Source organism: Alligator sinensis, unplaced genomic scaffold, assembly GCF_000455745.1.
Source record: "Alligator sinensis unplaced genomic scaffold, ASM45574v1 scaffold210_2, whole genome shotgun sequence".
NCBI classification, from domain to species: domain Eukaryota; kingdom Metazoa; phylum Chordata; order Crocodylia; family Alligatoridae; genus Alligator; species Alligator sinensis.
In genome coordinates, this window is record NW_005841946.1 from 2,130,295 (window position 1) to 2,149,621 (window position 19,327).

The 19,327-nt window shown below is 49.3% G+C and overlaps 1 long non-coding RNA gene across 2 annotated transcripts in view; it reads left to right on the top strand.

Moving 5' to 3' along the window:
* LOC102371116 overlaps window positions 1-18,344 on the top strand; it is a 39,164-nt gene extending 20,820 nt beyond the window's left edge. For both annotated transcript variants that reach the window (XR_323397.1, XR_323396.1), the window contains exons 2-4: window positions 980-1,088; window positions 15,952-16,088; window positions 17,957-18,344. This is a non-coding gene — a long non-coding RNA (uncharacterized LOC102371116). The remainder of the gene's footprint in view (window positions 1-979; window positions 1,089-15,951; window positions 16,089-17,956) is intronic.
* Window positions 18,345-19,327: the final 983 nt, after the last annotated feature.

Below are 19,327 nucleotides of genomic sequence, written 5' to 3' on the forward strand. Positions count from 1 at the left end.
AGCAGTCAACTGCAGGGCGGGGTGGAAAAAGCCAGCTGTCATGGCAGTGGCACCGTCCTGCTGATGGTACTAGGTCTTGCTTCTGCATAGACTCCTGCCCTGTGTGAGTAGTCCCTCTGAACCGAAGAGCTCGCAGAATTGGGCTGGTAGGAAACTCGACATTTAAGAGACCTGGGATCTATTCCCACCCCCGTCACTGCCTCTGTGTGCCTGCAGAAAAGCCACTCACCTCTCTCACGCGGTGTGAATCGAGTATAAAACCAGGTGAGTTTCTGCTCAAGCCAGGGGAATGTTCACACTCACAACTGGACCCCAAAACACTGAAAATTAGTGCTGTTTTCAAATGCCTGAAAGTATGCATGTTGCTTAGGATGCTGCCAAAACAAAATCTGGAAGGAGGAGGTGGGAATTTGCAGAAAAGGAGAGCTTGTTGGTGGTCCCTGGGAGTCCAGCTCGTGGATCATGGATACGTTCAAAGGACTCTTGGGAGCTGGTAACTTAACATGGGAATCTTACAATAAAAAGACACATACCGCCTGCTTCAAAGGCACATGAGCCAAATTCAGCTTTTGGTCCCTCTGTGTAAATCCAGATTAACTCTACTGATGTGAATTTTGTGCTATGACTTTGTAGGTAGGGGATCAAATCCAATAAGACTATTATTGCTGCAATTTAAACAATATGACATATCAGAGAGAAGTGGGACTGGAAGGGACCCTCATGGGTCATCTAGTCCAACCCCCTGCCAGAGGCAGGGTCACCCCTATCCAAACCATCCCATAAAAATCCATCAATTAGTAAAACTAAATGTGACTCATTTGCATGTTCCCAAATGTCACTGCAGAGGGCCTCTTCCAAAATTAAATAATGTGACTTATTCGGCTGTGATATTTATTACATGCACAATATTAGCGTCCTTATGTCCATTCGGTGTTTTAGCAAGTGGCTTTCTTCTGACAATGCTCCTTTGTCTTTACAGCCAGCTCTTTCTCTCCCTCGAAATGGTATCGGTAGCCCTGGAGAACACTAAGGACTCTGTTCAGCACAGACGTGCAGAGGAAAGTCAGCAGATCACTCACAAACCTTAGGTGAGCACCTGATTCAAGTGAGCTATTAGGTAAGATCAAGAACAGTATCCATTTGATATTGGACGCATCCTCTCTTGGGAGGTAACTATAACTGGCCCTTGAATGGGGATTGATTTGCTGGTCTAACTGTATTCCTGCCACATAGGGTATTTAATTATCCTATAAAATGATGGCAGCTGTGCTTCCCCTTTCCTTCTATTCTTCCTCAAGCCTTTCTGCTCCACCCTTTTGTCTCCTGTATTTGGGGCTGGGATTGAAGGCTTCCAGTTTCCCAGGTGCTTGGGAACGTCAAGGGGTTCGCTTACATAGCAGTCATGGTGATCCCAGCATTGGATAAATGCATCGAACACCTGCAGAAGGATGGGCAGAGAAAGGACAGCTCTTGAAGGAGGAGGAAGGTGGAAGAACAGGTTCACATAGGGACAAAACCCACCTCTTTTCTGTGCAAAACTTTCAGAAGAAACATTTCAACCTCCTGCTTTAGAGAATATGGCTTCCCCAGAGAGCTTGAACCAAGTTAAACCAAGTTTAGATGGACCCTCTCCTTGCATGGACTTGTGTTGAAAAGTGATGTAGTATCACTACTGCTTTTACAACGCCATTGAGTAATGGGCATTAGAGCACCCATTTCTTTAAACAGACCATGACTGTGCCATTCCCCTGATGCTGTAGTGTTGTGTTTCATTGTCTTGCCTACGCTGGGGGGTTTGGTAAAGACCTTCTCCCCTCTGCCCCAGCCAATTGCTACCACTGGTGCAGCCCCACCCATGGCAGCAGCCCTGGGAGTACTGGTTCAGAGGGAGTTTAAGGCACCAGTGGTGATTTAACCATCGTGTTGTGGAACAGTTATGAGTCAAATTGGGCAAGGTGCTGGTGTAAAATGTCAGCCCCTCGTATGTGCTGAAGGTCTGATTTGGCAAAGCAGTCTAACCCAGTATCTCCATCCAGCCCTGCTTGGTGTAAAGCCTAGTTATTTCTCGCACCTAATGACTTCACTATGAATGTGAAACCTCCATGCATAGGAAGGGAGGCTCCAAACCCCCCCTCTGCCATACTTGTGCTGTGATCTGGCCATGATCCCTACCTCCCTTTTTATCAATCCTCCAGACATGAGAGACTGTTGTCCCGGGGTCAGATTCTCCATCTTACTGCCGTGGTGCAAAGAGGATGCAAGTTTTCAGATCTTCTCAACTTGGGGATCTTCTCCAGCAAGAAGAAATCCTCATTGGGCATAAAGCAAACCTAGCTGGTTCCTGGACTACCTGCCACAGTGACTGGTGTATGCAGGGGTCAAGGTTGCAGGAAGAGGTTATGGCAGAGATGGATCTCTGGCTATTTCTAGCTGGCGTATGGCAGGCCTGGCTAGTAAACCACAACAGCCCCCAGTCCATGTTAGGGATACAGTTACAGCCCCAACTTCATGGAGCTATAACTGGTTCACTTGGATACCGGGATCACCTGCAGACCAGATTCTCTGGGTTGATGTGATATCTTTTATCAGACCTACTAAATAGTTGGAAAAATTGTTCTTTACAAGTTTGGGGGCACGAATGCCCTTTTTTAGGTATAGGGAAAGTCTGTCGGTGTTTGTGTGCTTTCCTGGGTAGCATAGAAGCTAAAATGCAAAATGCAGGTCTGTGAAAATGCAAACGCAGGGCAGTAAGGTTCAAAGGGAATCGCGTGTACCCTGGAATATGAATTGGAGGTAGCTGCAGAACGGGGCTGTACGAGGCTGAGCTTTTCTTACAGAGCCCCAAACATATACAACCACTCCCCACACTTATGCATTCCCACACTCACACCTCCACCCCATGAGGACCCCTAAATCACTTGGACGTCTTTGGAAGCTAAAGGCAGCTCGACTCCTCGGGACGGGAGCACTGGGTGGAATGAAGTTCTGGGTAACTTCTACCCACTGTGCTGGGTATGGATCCACGTAGACCATTCAGATGGTCCTGCTGACTTTTTCCAGGGAGAGGATGGCCTGTGTTATCCTATGTATTGCAGCACACACCAAGGAATTGAGGTTAAAAAGAGAGTAATGCACCCTCGGGCAATCGGAGCCCGTTCTTAAACTCTTCCCCATTCGTACCAGGAAATACCTATCTGTAGTGTATAAATTTTAGTTTTGATGAGGTCACGGAGTGATTAATAGCTCTGTGATCCCAGAACCTGAACTGAAAGCCTGGATTCCCCCAAAGAGAAATCTGACCACTGAAAGACTGCAGGTATTCGGTTTCAATTAGTGCAAAATAAATGAGCTGTATTTCCCAGCAGGCCCATGGCTAGAAATGAAAAAGTGATCCTGGCAGAGTGCTAGAGATTTGCTGGGCAGAAAGTGGATCAAGGGACATTGTGGAGAGGAAAGGCCATGGGCTGGAAATGTCTGGGTTGGGATCCGGAGTGAATCTGTGTACACTGCTATTAGTTAAGGATCTGTCCACAGTTTTATGCTAACATCTGAGATAAGATTCCTGATTCTTGAGCCAGCACCTGGCTGCAGGCAGGGTATACGGACATCTCGGGTAACTGTGTGACAACACTGCAGGCATCGGAGTTTGCCATGGAGCACTGGGCAATGATGGTCCATGTGAGTAGCACGGGGAGATGGTGTTCCCTAGGAAGCAACATTTTATTAAAAAATATAGACCTGGAGGGGTCTTCAGGGAATGGAGGGATGTTGCTCACCTCCTTAATAATCTGTCTGCAGGGAAATGATGTTAAAGTCAAGTTATGAGCAAATGTTCAGACCAGCCCAAAATCACCATCACCCTCTAAGGGCATCTCCACATAGGGAGGCATTCCAGAAAACTGTTTCCTATCAACTCCCTCCACCGGCTCTCTTATTCTGAGTAAAACTGCTTTCTTCCAAAGCAGTTTACTACACCACAAAAGTGAATTAAATGAGTTGGAGGAAATCATAGTCCAGAACAAAAGCATCTACAACAGGGAGTTCATTGAGAATTGCTATTCTGCTTCAGATCCACGCCTTGCCTTAGTCCAGCTGAACTCCCCCTAGAAAAGCTTTAAGCCTCTGAACTGGCATGAGAGCCTTGAGACTCCAAAAGGAGCTTGTGCCGAGTGGAAGCAGATCATGCCTTCTCACGCACGCTCCTGGCAATACGAAAACAGGGCTCTTTCCAGTTTTACTTCTCACTGAAAAGAAAAAAAATAAAATCTGGCAAAAGCAAAAGTGAAAGGTTCTGCTCTCCAACGGAAAAAAATAAGAAACAAAAATCAATGAAAACAGATGCAAGGACATAATCCATCTCCCACTGACTTCAAAGGAGGTTGGAAGGCACTGAAGGTCTTTCAGTTGATTTTGATGGCAGCTGGATCAGATTTAGGGACTTGACCAAATGGGACCCGACGATGGTTACCTGGTACTTCTCAACAAACCAACCTATGTATGATTTCTCATTTTTCTAATATTGTTGATTGTCATTAAACCTGCCTTAGCTTTGCTGTCGAAGTTGGGACCAAGCAAACAAGAGGGAATCTTGTCTCGGATGACACCGTACGAATGTGCAGCCCTCTTGGGCTGAATGCATTACTTCTGTTTCTATAACTTATTCTCTGCACAGACATCTCCTGGTTTGATTTGTGTAAGATTTATGCAGCTAAATGATGGGGAATTGCAAAGAAAATTCAGCAGTTACAGGCAAGCAAGAGAATTGCTGCAATTTTGTAATCCCACTAATTCCTGACGAGAAATCTTTTCCCCATTAACTTGATCAAGCCATCAATTTCTGTGCCTCAACATTGTCTTGACAGTAAATCCCCAGCAAATGGGACGTGCTTCTTGATACCTTTTCCATCAAGTCCCAGCTAATACTTCACAGCCATTAAGAACGAATACAGTCAAGTATACTGAGGTTTCTTGGCACTAATGTGATGTATACAGTCTCTGTTTGTAAAGCAAAGGCATTGTCTGATGAAGTGGACACGTTGAACATGTGCCCTGAAAAGTTCAGGGCTCAGCACATCTCTGTTCATATTTTCTTTGATCGGTTTGGAGCAGGTTTCAGGACAAACTGATCCGAGAAACTGCTATTGGACCTCATCCTAACTTTGTCGAGTACAGCTTGCATTGAGGACAGCTCAAAGGGGTAACAGCTCACAGGATCGGTCCCTGAACGGGAGTGCAAAGGAGACTCTTCCAATGGTCCTTCAGGCTCTTTCCACTCTAACTGAAGCCAGTTGAAATTTGGGGTGCTTGTCACCAGACAGGATCGAGCTGTTAATTAGCAACTCCTAATGTTTTGGATGAAGAAGTTGCTCATTCTCTGGGACTGGTAGAAGCCAGGGAAGTGGTATAGGAAAGCCGTGCCTTGCCCCATTGCCACAAGAAGACCTGCGGTTAACAGATTTCTCCTCCCCACGTCACATGAGATGATGCGGTGCCATTTTCCCCATTTTACAGATGGGAAACTGAAGCAAGTGTGGCTAAGTGACTTGCCCATGGTCACAGGGGAAGTCTGTGGCAGAGCGGAGAGCTGAAGCCATGGTCTCACAAGGCGTAGGTGGATGCCCCAATCACTAGACCAGCCTGCCTGTCTGGAGCCCCCAAACATAGGAGATGGATAGGGGCAGGAGCTGGAAGACGGGGAGAGATGGAGAAAGTTGCTCGGCGGTCCTGGAAAAGGGCTTGTTGCTGTTTAGTACCACAGGACAGCTGGCGGGCAGCACTTGAGAGGGAGGTGATTTAGGCTCAGTCATGACCAGGAAAACATGTGCAGGGGATGGGGCTCTGTGAGAAACAGCTGGTTTCCATTAGGGCAAGGATAGGTCGGGCGGAGTTACAATTGGGTAAATGGAGCAGGAAACGTGGCAATATATTACTCACCCAAGATATATGGTGCACAGCCGCGTGCATTAGCTGTATTTTGAGTGGGTTATTCTGGGATCCTCAAGTCATGTTTTAGGGTCCAGGCTTAAAATAAAGGGACTGCTCGTGTTTCATAAAATATCCAAGCTTTAGACCCAGTTTAAACGCTGCATGGCTTTTTGGAAGTCTGGGGCCTTAATGAGTCAAGGCTTCTAACGGGCTTTTGAAGAGAGGAAGTGTCATAAATGCTGTGGAGGGATCCATATAATTTATGAATATTCATTTAAGGAGGTTACCAGCTTTCAGTGCATTTCTGCTCTTGCAGGTTATAATTCTTCTGTGATCAGGGCAATGAGGACCCTTCCCATCCAAATGGAGGAGGGATTTTCTCTCCCTTTCTCTCTCAATACTGCCAGTTTTTACACCAAATGGGTGATGTTCTGCCCTCCGTTTCACTTGTGTAACTGTGGTGAGTTAAATTGGGTCGTATAGCCTGAGCAGATCCCATGCCTTGGCATCAAAGGTTTTTGTTTTTGTTTTTTTTCCAAAATCTCCCGCAGAGAATTGAAGAAGAAATACTTTTCTTAATATAATTTTCAAAAATCGATATGCATAAAATGATAGAGTTTGGGGGTATACATACTGTCTGAAATGTGGTACTTTTCTAGCACTTATGTATTTAAAAAGATAGCACTCTCTTAACATTGAATTTGATCTGGATTGAAATGCACGTGTAAAACACATAGCAAGAGGGATGGACGTGCAAGGCCAATTGGCCGTATGCAGATATTAGTTTCCAGGAAAGGACTTCTCCTTTAGAAAGCATCTTCTTTTGCCTCGCCATCGTTCTGTGCATCTCCTTGGTAGGGACCAACTTGATTTTCGCCGAAACCACGAAATCCAGGATTGTCTGCAAAATCCTTAAAACCAATAAAGGCAACAAAAAACCCCCTCTTAATAAAGAACATGCTGGCTCCCCAATGGGAGGTCACATCTAGTCCAAGCCCTGCTTGAGGCAGGATCTGTCTGCGTCTCCCTGAGATGTTCGTACGTCGAGCCAGCGGTGTCACCAGCAATTTTTGTGTGCCCTGGGCAACAGCAGTGGCAGCAGTGGCCATCCTTCTTGTGCCCCCTCTAAATCGGCACGCGGCACTTGTGCCCTGTTCGCCCGCCCCTTGTTATACGACTGTGTCCAGCCCTCGGGGAGAGGACAAGAAGGCCTCTGGCTGGCTGTGCTGTTTACGTGGTCCCCTTTACGGCAGCGTTTGAGCACCTCCTAATTCTTACTGCGTTTATCCCCGTAGTACCTCGCAGTGACGTGAGACTGTGGTGCTACCCATTTCACAGATGGCAAGCTGATGCACAGAGAGAGTAAGGACAGGTCCGTCGCGCTTCTCTACCCATCCAACCTGGCCCCAGGGTCAGAACGAGGATGTCCCCTTCCACGACTCATGAGCACCCTGCAGATGGAGACGTCAAGAGCTGCAGCGAGGGACGTCCTCCGAGCAATTTCACCTCCTCCTTCGTAGGCTGGCTGCACGTGGAGTGGGTGCAGGTGGGCAGGGAGCGCGTCTCGCGGGTGACTCCTGAGAGCACTGGAAGGAGCAAACCTAAAGGGACAGACGAAGGGTGGGATTGGAGGCTCTCAGGGGCCAGGCTTGCACTCCCCATCTTCAGAGGTGCTGGGCTTATTCCTGTGATACAGCGCAGGGCTGCATCACGTTCATTTCTGGAGCTCTGCAGCCACTCGGGGGTAACCGAAAATACAGTAGCTTGGGTTTCCAGATAGATGGAGGGTGAAAAAGTGGCTGCACGAGAAAACAACTTAAATTTCCTCCTGGTGAAGGGGGCTTCCCCGGCTCAATTACTCTTTCAGAATGAACTTGGACCTTACTGATGCTTGAAGCCGACTCCCTGAGGCCCCGGCTCCAAAACGACGGCATTTGCAAACACCTGTCCGTCTGCGGAGAGTAAATTATGAGCAAGCATTAGGAAGCAGCCCGAGCTTATTTCAGTCGTTGCCTCCTACAGAGCGTTATTGTTTCTGCTTTCCAGAGAGTGTGGAGTTACAGCCATATATCTGCACCCGTCCAAGCCCAGATCACAGATAGGTCAGGTCAGGGGTATGGCACCGCTGGGCAGCAGTTGTGTTTTTTAAAAAGCCAAGTTCTGTGCCTTTAAACTCCTTTAAACTTTTCAAAATGTATTAGGTGAGCAGAGGCTCTGTTCCTCCTCATTAATGGACTGTGCGCGTCTTATGCACAAAGCTAAGTATCTAGGAGGGCATTATTTTAACACAATAATGTGGTAGTCTGTTTTAATAGCATAGGGCTCCTTTATTTAAAGACAGGCATCCCTGCATCCCCAGTATCCCCTAAATTATAGGCTGCTGGGGGATTTCTTTTGACTTCAAAATGGAGCACTTTATTCATAAATCTTCCAATGCCAAGGCACTCCTCTGCAAATCAATAGATTCATTAGCCAGCTGCTTTTTCCACAGAGCCGCCTGATAGACACACGCCATTTCCCAGGCCGTGCTCTCTCCTGATAACGTGGTCGACGAGCCCAGCGCAAACCCAGAGCTGCCGTGTCGGGGTACGGCTGAGACCTGGTCGCAGTCCCACTGCTCCGCCACTGCCCTCTGGGGGACTTAGAGCAAGTCACCGCGCCGCTTGGCCTCAGTTTTTCATCTGTGTAATAGGGATAATTGTCCCTCACAGCAGTGGTAGGAGGACAAATACAACCTCAGTCTTTCCTATTCCTTCTGCAGGTGCAATTTTGCCTTGCTTGCTCTTCCCTCATGCCATTGTGTCCAAAGTGGCTGAATCTGGGGTTTTCCTTCTGACCTTGGAAAACCAGGACTAACAGCTTCTTTTCTGTTTTCCCCCTCACTGGTAGGGAAAATGTGGAGCTTTTGTTATGGGGGAACGGTGGCAGCCAGAAACTCTGGGATTTGTCCCAGGACGCCTCTCCCTGGGAGGTTACTTCATGCAAACTCTTTGGTTTCTCTCTTCCCCTTCCATTCTCCATTTTTTCCAAATCTTTTAGGATAGGCTCTGTAAGCCCAGTTTACAGCTGGTGGAAACTGGGGTAGCCCCATTAGAGTCCTCCACTGCTTGTCTGGTGTGTAATCCTGCAGAAATACTGGAGCAAGGAGCAAGGGTAATGCCCGCCGAGCTCTGCATGCTTGCTCTGCTCCCGTTCCTCTTAGTCTCACAGGATCCCCAGGGTTAGAAGAGACCTTGAGGGCCAATTTAGGCCAGCCCTGTGTTCAGATGCAGCATGCACCGTTCTTAGACTGTTTGCAAGAGATGTCCATCCAGACTCTTCTTGGAAACCCCCCAGGGAAGATTGCACAGCTTCCCTAGGAGGGTTGGTCTCTGGCTTTTAGAGTAAGGAAGTTTTTCCTGACACTTGATCTAAGTCTCTTTGCTATAAGTTAAACCTGTGTGTCCTCACCCTGTTCATCTTGTCTACTCACTTTAATCTAGCTTGGAAATTGCTTGGACACAAAGAGGGTTTTTTGTGCAGTGCCTGAAGGCACCAGGGTCTGACCAAAGTTGCAGGGAGGGCTAGTTATGCTGGAGGGCAGGGCTAGCATTCAGAGATACTGTGACACATTGGAGGATTGGGCCAAAAGAAATCTCACGAGGTTCAACAAGGACACGTGCAAAATCCTGCACTTAGGATGAAACAATCCCCTGCACCGGTGCAGACTCGGGACCAACTGGCTAAGCAGCAGCTCTGCAGAAAAGGACCTGGCGGGTACAGTGGACAATAAGATGGAGGGCAGTGATTCTTCCCCTCTATTCAGCACTGGGGAGGCCACATCTGGAGTCCTGTGTCCAGTTTTGGGCGCCCCACTACAGAAAGGATGTGGACAAATTGGAGAGAGTCCAGCTGAGGGGAATAGAAAGGGTTAGGGGGCTGGGGCACACGACTTCTGAGGAGAGGGAACTGGAGAAGACCAAGGGAGGATTTAATAGCAGCCTTCAACACCCTGCAGGAAGGTTGCAAAGAGGATGGAGCTGGACTGGTCTCACTGGGGGCAAATGACAGGACAAGGAGCAATGGGCTCAAGTTGCAGCAAGGAAAGTTGAGGTTAGATATTAGGAAGAACTTGCTCACTAGGAGGGTAGTAAAGCACTGGAACAGGTTACCCATACAGGTGGAGAAATCCCCATTCTTGGAGATTTTTAAGACTCGGGTAGACAAAGCTTTGGCTGAGATGATGTAGTTGGGGCTGGTCCTGCTTTGAGCAGGGAGTTGGATTAGATGTGACCTCCTGAGGTCCCTTCCAGCCCTCATATTTTATGACTTTACGATTCTATGAACATCGTTGGGTGCTGCCCTTATACAAAGAATAACGTACGACCCGTCTCCTTTTGTCTTTTTGACCCCACTTGTGCCACGGGGCCTTTTGGGTGTTCATACATGTGCTCTGGAAGGCAGGGAGAGGGGGGCACTTTCATTAAAGTGGCTCTGAGCGAGCTCTAATTAAAGTGCCCAGAGCGACACACGTATCAGCGTCCCTGCGCTGAAAAATGTCATTGAGGAGCTTTAACTTAAGCTTGTTCGACAAGCTTTAGTTAAAACTCTCCCACTGCCATTTTTTCAATGGGGAATAGTGATGCATGTGACGCTGGAGTCTGCTGGAGCGCGGTATGTACCATGCTCCAGCAGACTCGATTAATCATTGTAATTATGTGTCAGAGCAGCCTCAATATACATGTATAGGCGCCCCTTGAGCCTGAAAATGTCTTCAAACCTCCCCAAACTGGCCACACTGTCATGCAAATAGCCCTTTCTCTGCATGCATCTGCTTCTGACTAGTCTGTCAAGTTTTGCTAGCCACACAACAGGCTTCATTTTTCTGTGCAGTTGCCACCTTGGCACATTCACAGGATAGTGCGCTCGTTTGTGCAGCTTGCGTGTGCAAGTGTGTATCTGAATTTTCAGAAAATCTGCTATATAAATTCCTCTGAGACTTTGGCTTGAGCTGGGTCTAGATCAGGCTCGTGGTGAGGAGGCGGAGGGAGCTCTGCCTCCGGCACACCTGAGCCTGAAGAGCGAGGACAGGTTAAAGCTGTTCTGACCCGACAAGGCTGTAATGGCTCGGTGGAGGCCATTGCTCAGGTGCGCCGTGCTGTGGCCTCGCTCCCCCAGGAGTGCCCTCAAAGTGGCCCCTCCACAGAGGGCCAAGGATGCTCTCTCAAAGATGCTGATGCTTCACACGACTTGACCTCAACCTTTCCTCGACTGACGGCTCTTTGCACCGAAGGACCCAAGCTGCGGTAAGAAGTCTTCCCCAGGGGGTTGGATGTACGATGTCTTTCCATCTTGGAGCTAGGAGAAAGCCTACGGGCGAATTCAAAGACAGGATCCCTCCTCCAGGACCTGAGCTGGGCTGCAGCAAGATTTAGCATCTCACCCCAGTGCTGACTCTGATGGCCCATTCCCATGGCCCTCCCGCCTGCTTCCATGCACTGATTAATGGCGTTTGTATTAGGCATAGGGACAATGCAGGATGGGAAAGGATGCCATGATGGTAGCAGCAGATGGGAATATCACCCCCCCACCCCTCCCTGTCCCAAAAATGTACTTATCAAACCCAAAACCCAAGAACAAATGGCAGACCGAGAGCACTGAAAGTCTGGAGGGCAGAGCCCTTCAGGCTCAGGTTAAAGGGAAGGAGAAAAGCAGCCTCTGTAATGATTCAAAAGGGGTTTCTCGGAGATCAGAGGGCAACAGGCCGCGTTTTAAAATAAAACACTTTGAGGGAGGTGTTCTTGGCACAACCTAGGAAAAGACTGGTGTCATCTTTACTGGGGCTAGTGATGTTGCGGGGGGGCGCTTTGCATTCTGGGAAATTGCTATCCCTGGAAGTGCTGTGCCGCTGGTGGAAGCAGCCAGCGCTGTTTGCCTCTTCGTTGCATTTGGCAGCAATTTTTTTTCATCAACTCTCCTTCTCCTTACAAAAAAACCCCCCACCTCTTGATTAGCTCGGAGCAAACACCGTCAATCAGGGAGAGCTGCGTGTGTCTTGATGAGCCCTGGCCCCCTCGACGCCCGGAGGAAGCGGAGCCTGCTGGATCTGATACATTTGTTAAAATAAAATAATGTGGGCAGAAGGTGCTAGTTTTCGGGGAAGGATGTTGTTGCCCTGGGGAGATGTCACCGTGTCCTGTATGCATTAATGAAGCGCTTGCGTTCCGGTTAGGACTTGAAAGATGCTCATTGAAAATCAGGCTGCCATGGAAACCAAAGGTGTTAGTCTTTTGGGAGCGCTGGTGGAGGGAGGTAGAGGAGGGAAGCAGCAAAGATGGTGTAGCAGAGCGCGAGGTTTGGCTATGGCTGGTACCCGTCTGTATGGCATGGCTTGTGCTCTCGTGCCAAGAGAGGTGTGTGCCTCTTGGCTTTGTCCTTCCTGTCCTGAGGATTGTCCTGGGCCCTCGCCCGCTTCCCACCCATCTTGGGCAAGAAGGGCCAGACTCTCAGCAGAACCAAGCAGTGCCTTTCCATACTTGCAGTTGGCACCCAGGCTGGTCTAAGGGTAGGAACGTCACTGGGGAGGCTGAGGAGCTGCTGGATAGTAGTTGTGGTGATGGCTGGAGTAGACTCTTCGGTGGGACTTTCCTCGTGCATCAGTGGACCTTCCCCTGCTTCTTCACAGCCAGCTTTGCCCCCCATCTGCTCCCCACCTTCACAGTCCTACTGCCCATGCATTGCTGCGCTGGGATCCATGTAGAGCAAAGCCCTGGGCATGCAGGAGGCACAAGAGGTCTGCACAGCCCCTGCCACCCTGAAAGCCTGGCCTCCTGTGAGAAAGGCACTGCACCACTACCACTGCCAGGAGACCCGCTTTGTAAAGACATGACACTGGCTGATGCCGTGGGGCTCCTTGGAGCAGACTCAGCCCTCAGCCGCAGCTCATGGAGAGACAGACTTCACTCAAAATGTAGACAGGACTCTTCCAGGACTCCAAACGAAGGGCATCCTCCTCCCACCATCCGTGCTGGGCAGTATCATGTTGCTCTTCGTTCCTCTCCAGCCCTTGCAAGCCTTCCCCGCGCACGGTGCTGATGCCCGTCTGCTTGCAAGCCTTCCCCGCGCACGGCGCTGATGCCCATCTGCTTGCAAGCCTTCCCCGCGCACGGCGCTGATGCCCATCTGCTTGCAAGCCTTCCCCGCGTACGGCGCTGATGCCCGTCTGCTTGCAAGCCTTCCCCGCGTACGGCATTTATGCCCGTCTGCTTGCAAACCTTCCCCATGCACGGCGCTGATGTCCATCTGCTTGCAAGCCTTCCCTGCACACAGCGCTAATGTCCAGCTGCTTCCAAAACACAAAGCCCTCCCCCACCCTGGGGGCTTGCAAGCCTTCCCCGCGTATGGCGCTGATGCCCGTCTGCTTGCAAGCCTTCCCCGCGTACGGCATTTATGCCCGTCTGCTTGCAAACCTTCCCCATGCACGGCGCTGATGCCCATCTGCTTGCAAGCCTTCCCTGCGCACAGCGCTGATGCTCATCTGCTTGCAAGCCTTCCCCGCGTACGGCGCTGATGCCCGTCTGCTTGCAAACCTTCCCCATGCACGGCGCTGATGTCCATCTGCTTGCAAGCCTTCCCTGCACACAGCGCTAATGTCCAGCTGCTTCCAAAACACAAAGCCCTCCCCCACCCTGGGGAGAAGATCCCACCATCTCCATTTCACAGGTGGAGGAACCGAGAAGAGAAGGTTACATAGCAAGGGATCAAGGACCAGATCCCTCTGGACCATCCGGTCTCTCTTAAGGTTGTGCCTTAACATGCATCTATGTTATAATCATTCCCTTGACACCTGGCAGCTAAGCTACTGAAAGTGTCAGGTGCCATTTTGAAGGTGTAGACAGTTTCTTTAAAACGGTGAGGGGACGGATGGGTTGGTGTCCCAGGCTCCAATCCTGCAGACAGTGAAAGGCTTTTGCAGCCCTCTGTACAAGGCATGAGAATAAAGAGAATGAAATACCTGGGTTCTACGCAGCCCTACCTGTGACCTGCTGGGTCATTTGAACCCTCTCTACAAACCACAATTCCCCAATGGCAATAGCAATAATAATCAACCTTTGTAAAGGGCTTGGAGATCAGTGGGCAAAAAACTGCCTCCTGAGAGCAAAGACGAATTGCACCGAGTCAAACCAAGTTGTTCCCTCTGCTCCGCACTGGAGCTAATTCCCGCTGCTTCCGAACGGAGCTTTGGACAAAAACTTTCCCCCGATGGTTGGCTGTAGATCATTGGAGCAGTGCCCGCGGACAGGGAGAAAGCACCATCGGTCGTGCACAACCTGTCCTGCACTGAGCACGGGGTCTGCAGCTGGGGGCTGAAAAGACCTGTAGGTGCAAAGGGCGTGTTGATCTGCTGTCGGCGTAGCTGCAGGTCAGCATGGCCTTCTAGCATTCACTGTTATAGGATCCAGGGAGCTATTTCCCTCCTCCCCACAAGGACAAAGGACAGAAAGCTATGCTGCACAGGAAAATAATACAATTACTGCATCTGCTTTCACAGCTCTGTCATGTACTGTTCATTTTAATTAACATACAGCATATGCTGTGTGACAGAGTTATTAATGAAGGTTTGGGGGTCACTGAGAGCCAGTGTCGCCTTCCTCCACCTTGTCATATCCCTGCTTTGACTCGGTATCCGAACGCCCTCCTCCCCCTACGCTTCCTTCTCGTTAACCTTCCTTTCCGTCTCCCCTGCCTCTGCAGTCTCATCCCGCGTGGCTCGGGGCAGTCGTTCCCTCCTTGCGCTGCATCCCGTACCGGAGCTAATTCTGATTGGGCTTGGGGGCATTCAGATGCACACCAGAAGAAGCACTGGCTGCTGCCCACACAAGTCTTTTAATTAGGCATCTAGAATAATTAATGGACTTGAATTAAAAAAAAAAAAAATATCAGCTCTCCTCCAAAGGAAATCCTAGCTCCGTGTATCTACAGTGCATCCCATTCAGGTGCTATGAGATGAGAATGCAAGTGTGAAGTGTACCCGTGAGGAAGACGGGGGAAGTTTTATTACAGTCCAGCACTGGTCTAGTGACTAGAAAATGTGTATGTTTGTGGGGACCATGCACCAAGCCAACTGCTTACAAACAGATGCTGCACGTGAGTCAGCTCTGGAGGTGGCCATTGGTGAATAGATGACATTGTGGAATCAAATTTAGGTGCATTATACAAGATTAAACCACCAGTAATTAAATTGCATCACTAAAGCTGCAGCCCTTATCCATGAGGGGCTAGGGGAGAATCAGCCAGCGGATTTGGATGTTTTGCATTCATCATCGCTGACACACGGCGGCCAAAATGCTGCGATTGAAATGAACCTGCAGCTGAGTCTGCATGTCCTGCGGTCGCCTGGGCGAGTGCAAAGCAGGTGGTGGATCATGCCCATGGCTGCGTGGGCATCTTTGCCCCTGCTTGTATACACAGTTACAACCAGCAAAGGAGCTCCTGGTGTGAAAGCTGTCACTGGTGCACGTGCATCCATTTTCTGCATGATTACCTCGGCTCCTGTTGCTGAAAGTAAGTGCTGCATATCAGGTCTTGCCTAGACTGCGTCTTGGGCAGGGCAGGACTGAGCCAGCCCCCCCCATCCAAGTCTGCAGAGCTGCTGTAGACTCATGCCTATGAGGCCACTCTAGACTTATTCCCAAGACCTGCTCTCAGACCTGCAAGGATCAAGGGCTTGGGTCCAGTCCAGACCCATCTCCTGGATACCCCTCCATTTCTGGAGTATGTTAGTGCCTCCATTTCTGGAGTATGTTAGTGGACTGAGGTGGGTCAGGTGTGCTCAGGCTCATCTCCCCCGAGACCTACTGTTGGTAGAACATAGACAAGCCCCAAGACCAAACCTTTCTCTGTGGTGAGACTATCCCGCACCTTGCAGGCCCATCTGCTGGTCTTGCAAGGAAGGGAAGGTTTCTGACATCAGAGGTGAAGGGAAATCAATCAGGAGTTGATGGGGGATATAAAAGTGGATTGCCCTTTTTTTTTTTGCTCCCCAAGGGAATGCCTGCTACCAGTTCTGAGTAAAGCCAAAGGGAGCAGAGAGTCAAGCTGCACTGAGTTTTCATTCACCGTCTTCCTAAAGAGCTCAACTGCAGACAGATCTGCGTGGGGACCGCTTGGGAAGGATCAAGCAGGTTAGCCAAAATTTTGAAGTCCATATGCATATATAAAAATGTGTTAATCCCCTCCCAGGCTGTCTGATATGGAAGCTCTTATTCAGAGGTAACACGATCAGAAGATCCTGGGAAGACAACCCTGCCCCATGCTACCGAGGAAGGCAAAAACCCCATGGCCTGTGCCAGACTGACACAGGGGAAGAATTCCTCCCTGCCCCACACTTGGAGATTGCCATGCCCCTAAGTGGAGCAAGACCTAGCCAGGAACCTCTGGGTATGCCATTAAAACCATCAGCACACGTGTCCAAAACCCCTAGGCTTAGCTGTGGCCAATGTCCCAGGTCCTCGGAGGAAGATAAGAAATACTTCAGAAGGCAATAACATTCACGAGGAGAGAAAAAAAAGTCCTTCCTGGCCCCAACTGGGAAGCAGCAAAAGCTGCAAGGCACGTAGAGAGAGTTTGCAAGGATCCAGCTGTCTGCAGCCATGAAGTGGGCGATAACTTGGTTGTGTAGAGGCTGGGCTTCGTGACCTCAGATGCAGGTCGAAAGGTAGGTTTCTGGGGACCTCTTTTGTTGCTTTGATTTACTGGCTGGGTGAATTAATTTATTATCTAATTACAGTGATATCAGGCTGCTGACTGGCTGAGTTAATATGTTACCTGGATATAAGCATGTAATGCTGCTGGGGATCGTTATGAAATCTAATTAATTATGAGTGCCTAGAGCTTTCTGTAGGGGCACTCTTTATCGTTGCTTGAATTGCAGGAGTATAAATGCAGAGCAGTCGGACCTCGAAAGTAAACTGAGGCAGAATAAAGAGAAACGTGTATTTTTTGCTCTTCCAATGTCTTTGCGATAATCATTGCAGGTGGTTCCTGCAAGGGGAAACAATTCAATTCAGCCAGTAGCGCGTAGCGTATTGACGCTTCATCCCATGTACACGTCCTTCTTGGAATGCTTGTTACCGAGAGTTCGCATAGTCGGGCCATATGGCATCGGCGTTCATTTGCTTCAATGCATATTTGCAGTACTTATTCTAGTTCAGAGCACAGCTTATAAAGTCAGCTTCCCCGGCACCAGTGTGTTCCCAGTACTAGGGATCCTGATCTTCCAGCAACATTGCCCTGGTTTTTGGATAATCTACCATGGTGGGGACAGTCCGTAGCCAGAAGCTGCTCTTCAAGGACATCATGCCACGAGCACCTTAATGTTGCCAGCCCAGCAAACCACAGAGCACTTTCATCCAGATCTGGCAACTACACAGTGATACCCCCCCACCAACACACACACACTGGTTTTTGGCTGCTTGCAGTCATAGGGTAATTAATCAGCGCAGCCAGAAGCATCTTCTCCTGCCAGAGAGGGAGGGGAAATGCCATCTCCAGACCTGCCAGTGGCCCTTGGGACATAAACCCTAGCGGCAGTGAGATGCATTAAACATCTGCCTGGATTCAAGCCACAGCTGTGCATGGCAGTGTTCACGGGAGGATGTTACAAAGGCTCCTCTTCACGACCTGGGCTTTCATCTCTGGTAGCTAAAGTGCTTAATGCTTGCAGTAGCCAAGAACTGTGCAGCATTAAGAAAGACCTGGCTATATTGTATGTGTGTGTGTTGTATATGTGTGTGTGTGTGTATATGTCATACACATTTACACACACACATACACTCTCTCTCTCTCTTTCTCTCTCGCATGTATTCTAAACCCTTTCACAGACATGCCTCATCCCCAAGCAGGAAATTCGTGGATCCTGAAATCCCCCAGCAAAGGACGGAAGAAAATCCCACGCTGCTGTAGAATTTATGATTGTTTTTGCGGGCGCGTAGATAAAAAGGGCTGTAAATATAGCATCGTTCCAACTTCAGGTTTTTTATGTCTGTTCCAGGTCACCAGCGTGGAATCCCATCTTGATGGCACGTGCATGGGGAAGCATTCGCTCGGATGCGCTGTCAGGCTTCAAAGCAAACCAGGATGTCTATAAAAGAGACTGGGCAGTGTGCATAACTAACAAGTCCTTGCAACCCAGGCTGGCTGTTTGCAAGTAAGAATGGCTCCTTGTAGTGCATGAGTGAGAAATATTGAGAGTGTGATGGGGTTGTGGGCACAGCGGTGGAAAGATGCAGTCATGTTATAGTGACATTGCTGCAAAGTAATTACCATTCGACGTGCTATTAGTGCTTCATGCAATGGTGTAGTAAAGCATCCAAATGAGAATGTACTACTGTAAAGAACTGATTCAGGACCGCTGAATACCCGCTCCTCTGCACAGATGCCCAGAGAGAAAATGTGAGAAAATTTTGCTGACAAGGGGGAGGGGGAGTTGCTGGAAGCCTAGAGGCAAAATCCTTACCCTAGTCTTGGGTAAGGATGTTTCCGAGCAGGGAGGCACTGGCTAAAGTGGAGGCTTGTGGTTGTGAGACGCATGGATTTTACTATTACCAGCTCTTTCCTTGACTTGCCTGGGAACATTGTACGTCGCATCTATGGGGCTCACTATGCCCATCAGGGTACTGGGGGTACTAAGGCAAGCTCCTGTTGGCCAGGTTTCAAGGGGGTCAGAAGGTTTTGATTGATTGATTGATTTTTTTTTTGATTTTTTTTTAAACTCTCAGGAAAATTGAATTTTTTCCCCTCAAATCTTTCTCCTTTTCAGCAATCCATACCACCCTCCATTTTCCAACCAGTTCTGCTCCCTGAAACCTTTGGAGTCCCTCTTTTTTAAAAAAACTTCTAAACATTTTCCATTTTCCACAAGGGAAACATTTGAGGGAGGGATAGGGGAGCAGGGGGGAGGTTGAAAAGGGGACTTGTTATTTGCCCCAGCCAACACCACCGGATCTTATTGCAATCATCTGACAAAGAGAAGACCCTATGTGCTACTTAGTACCAGCACCGTGGAGTCCTGGCCCCCTCTCAGCGAGCTCACAGACTCGACTTGATCTCCATGACGTGCCGGGCCCGGTCCTACGTGAATGCACGCGTGGTGCAATGCAGAGCTCTGGAGAGGTAGCCAGGCTGGCCGGTGTACCAGAAGCAGCAAAGCTGCAGTAGCTTAGAATAGCTCAAGGTATCTGCCTAACATGGGTACACGTTGCTGTTTTGCTCTGTTCCACCGGCCCAGGAGATGCTTTGTTGGACATTGGCATTTGAACCCTTCACCGCTGGATCTGAGGCAGCAGCTGCTAGCGTAGGGCAGCTTTAAAAAGCGCATGGAGTGCACTCCGTGAAGCCAGAGTTGGAGATGCGGGGCATTGGG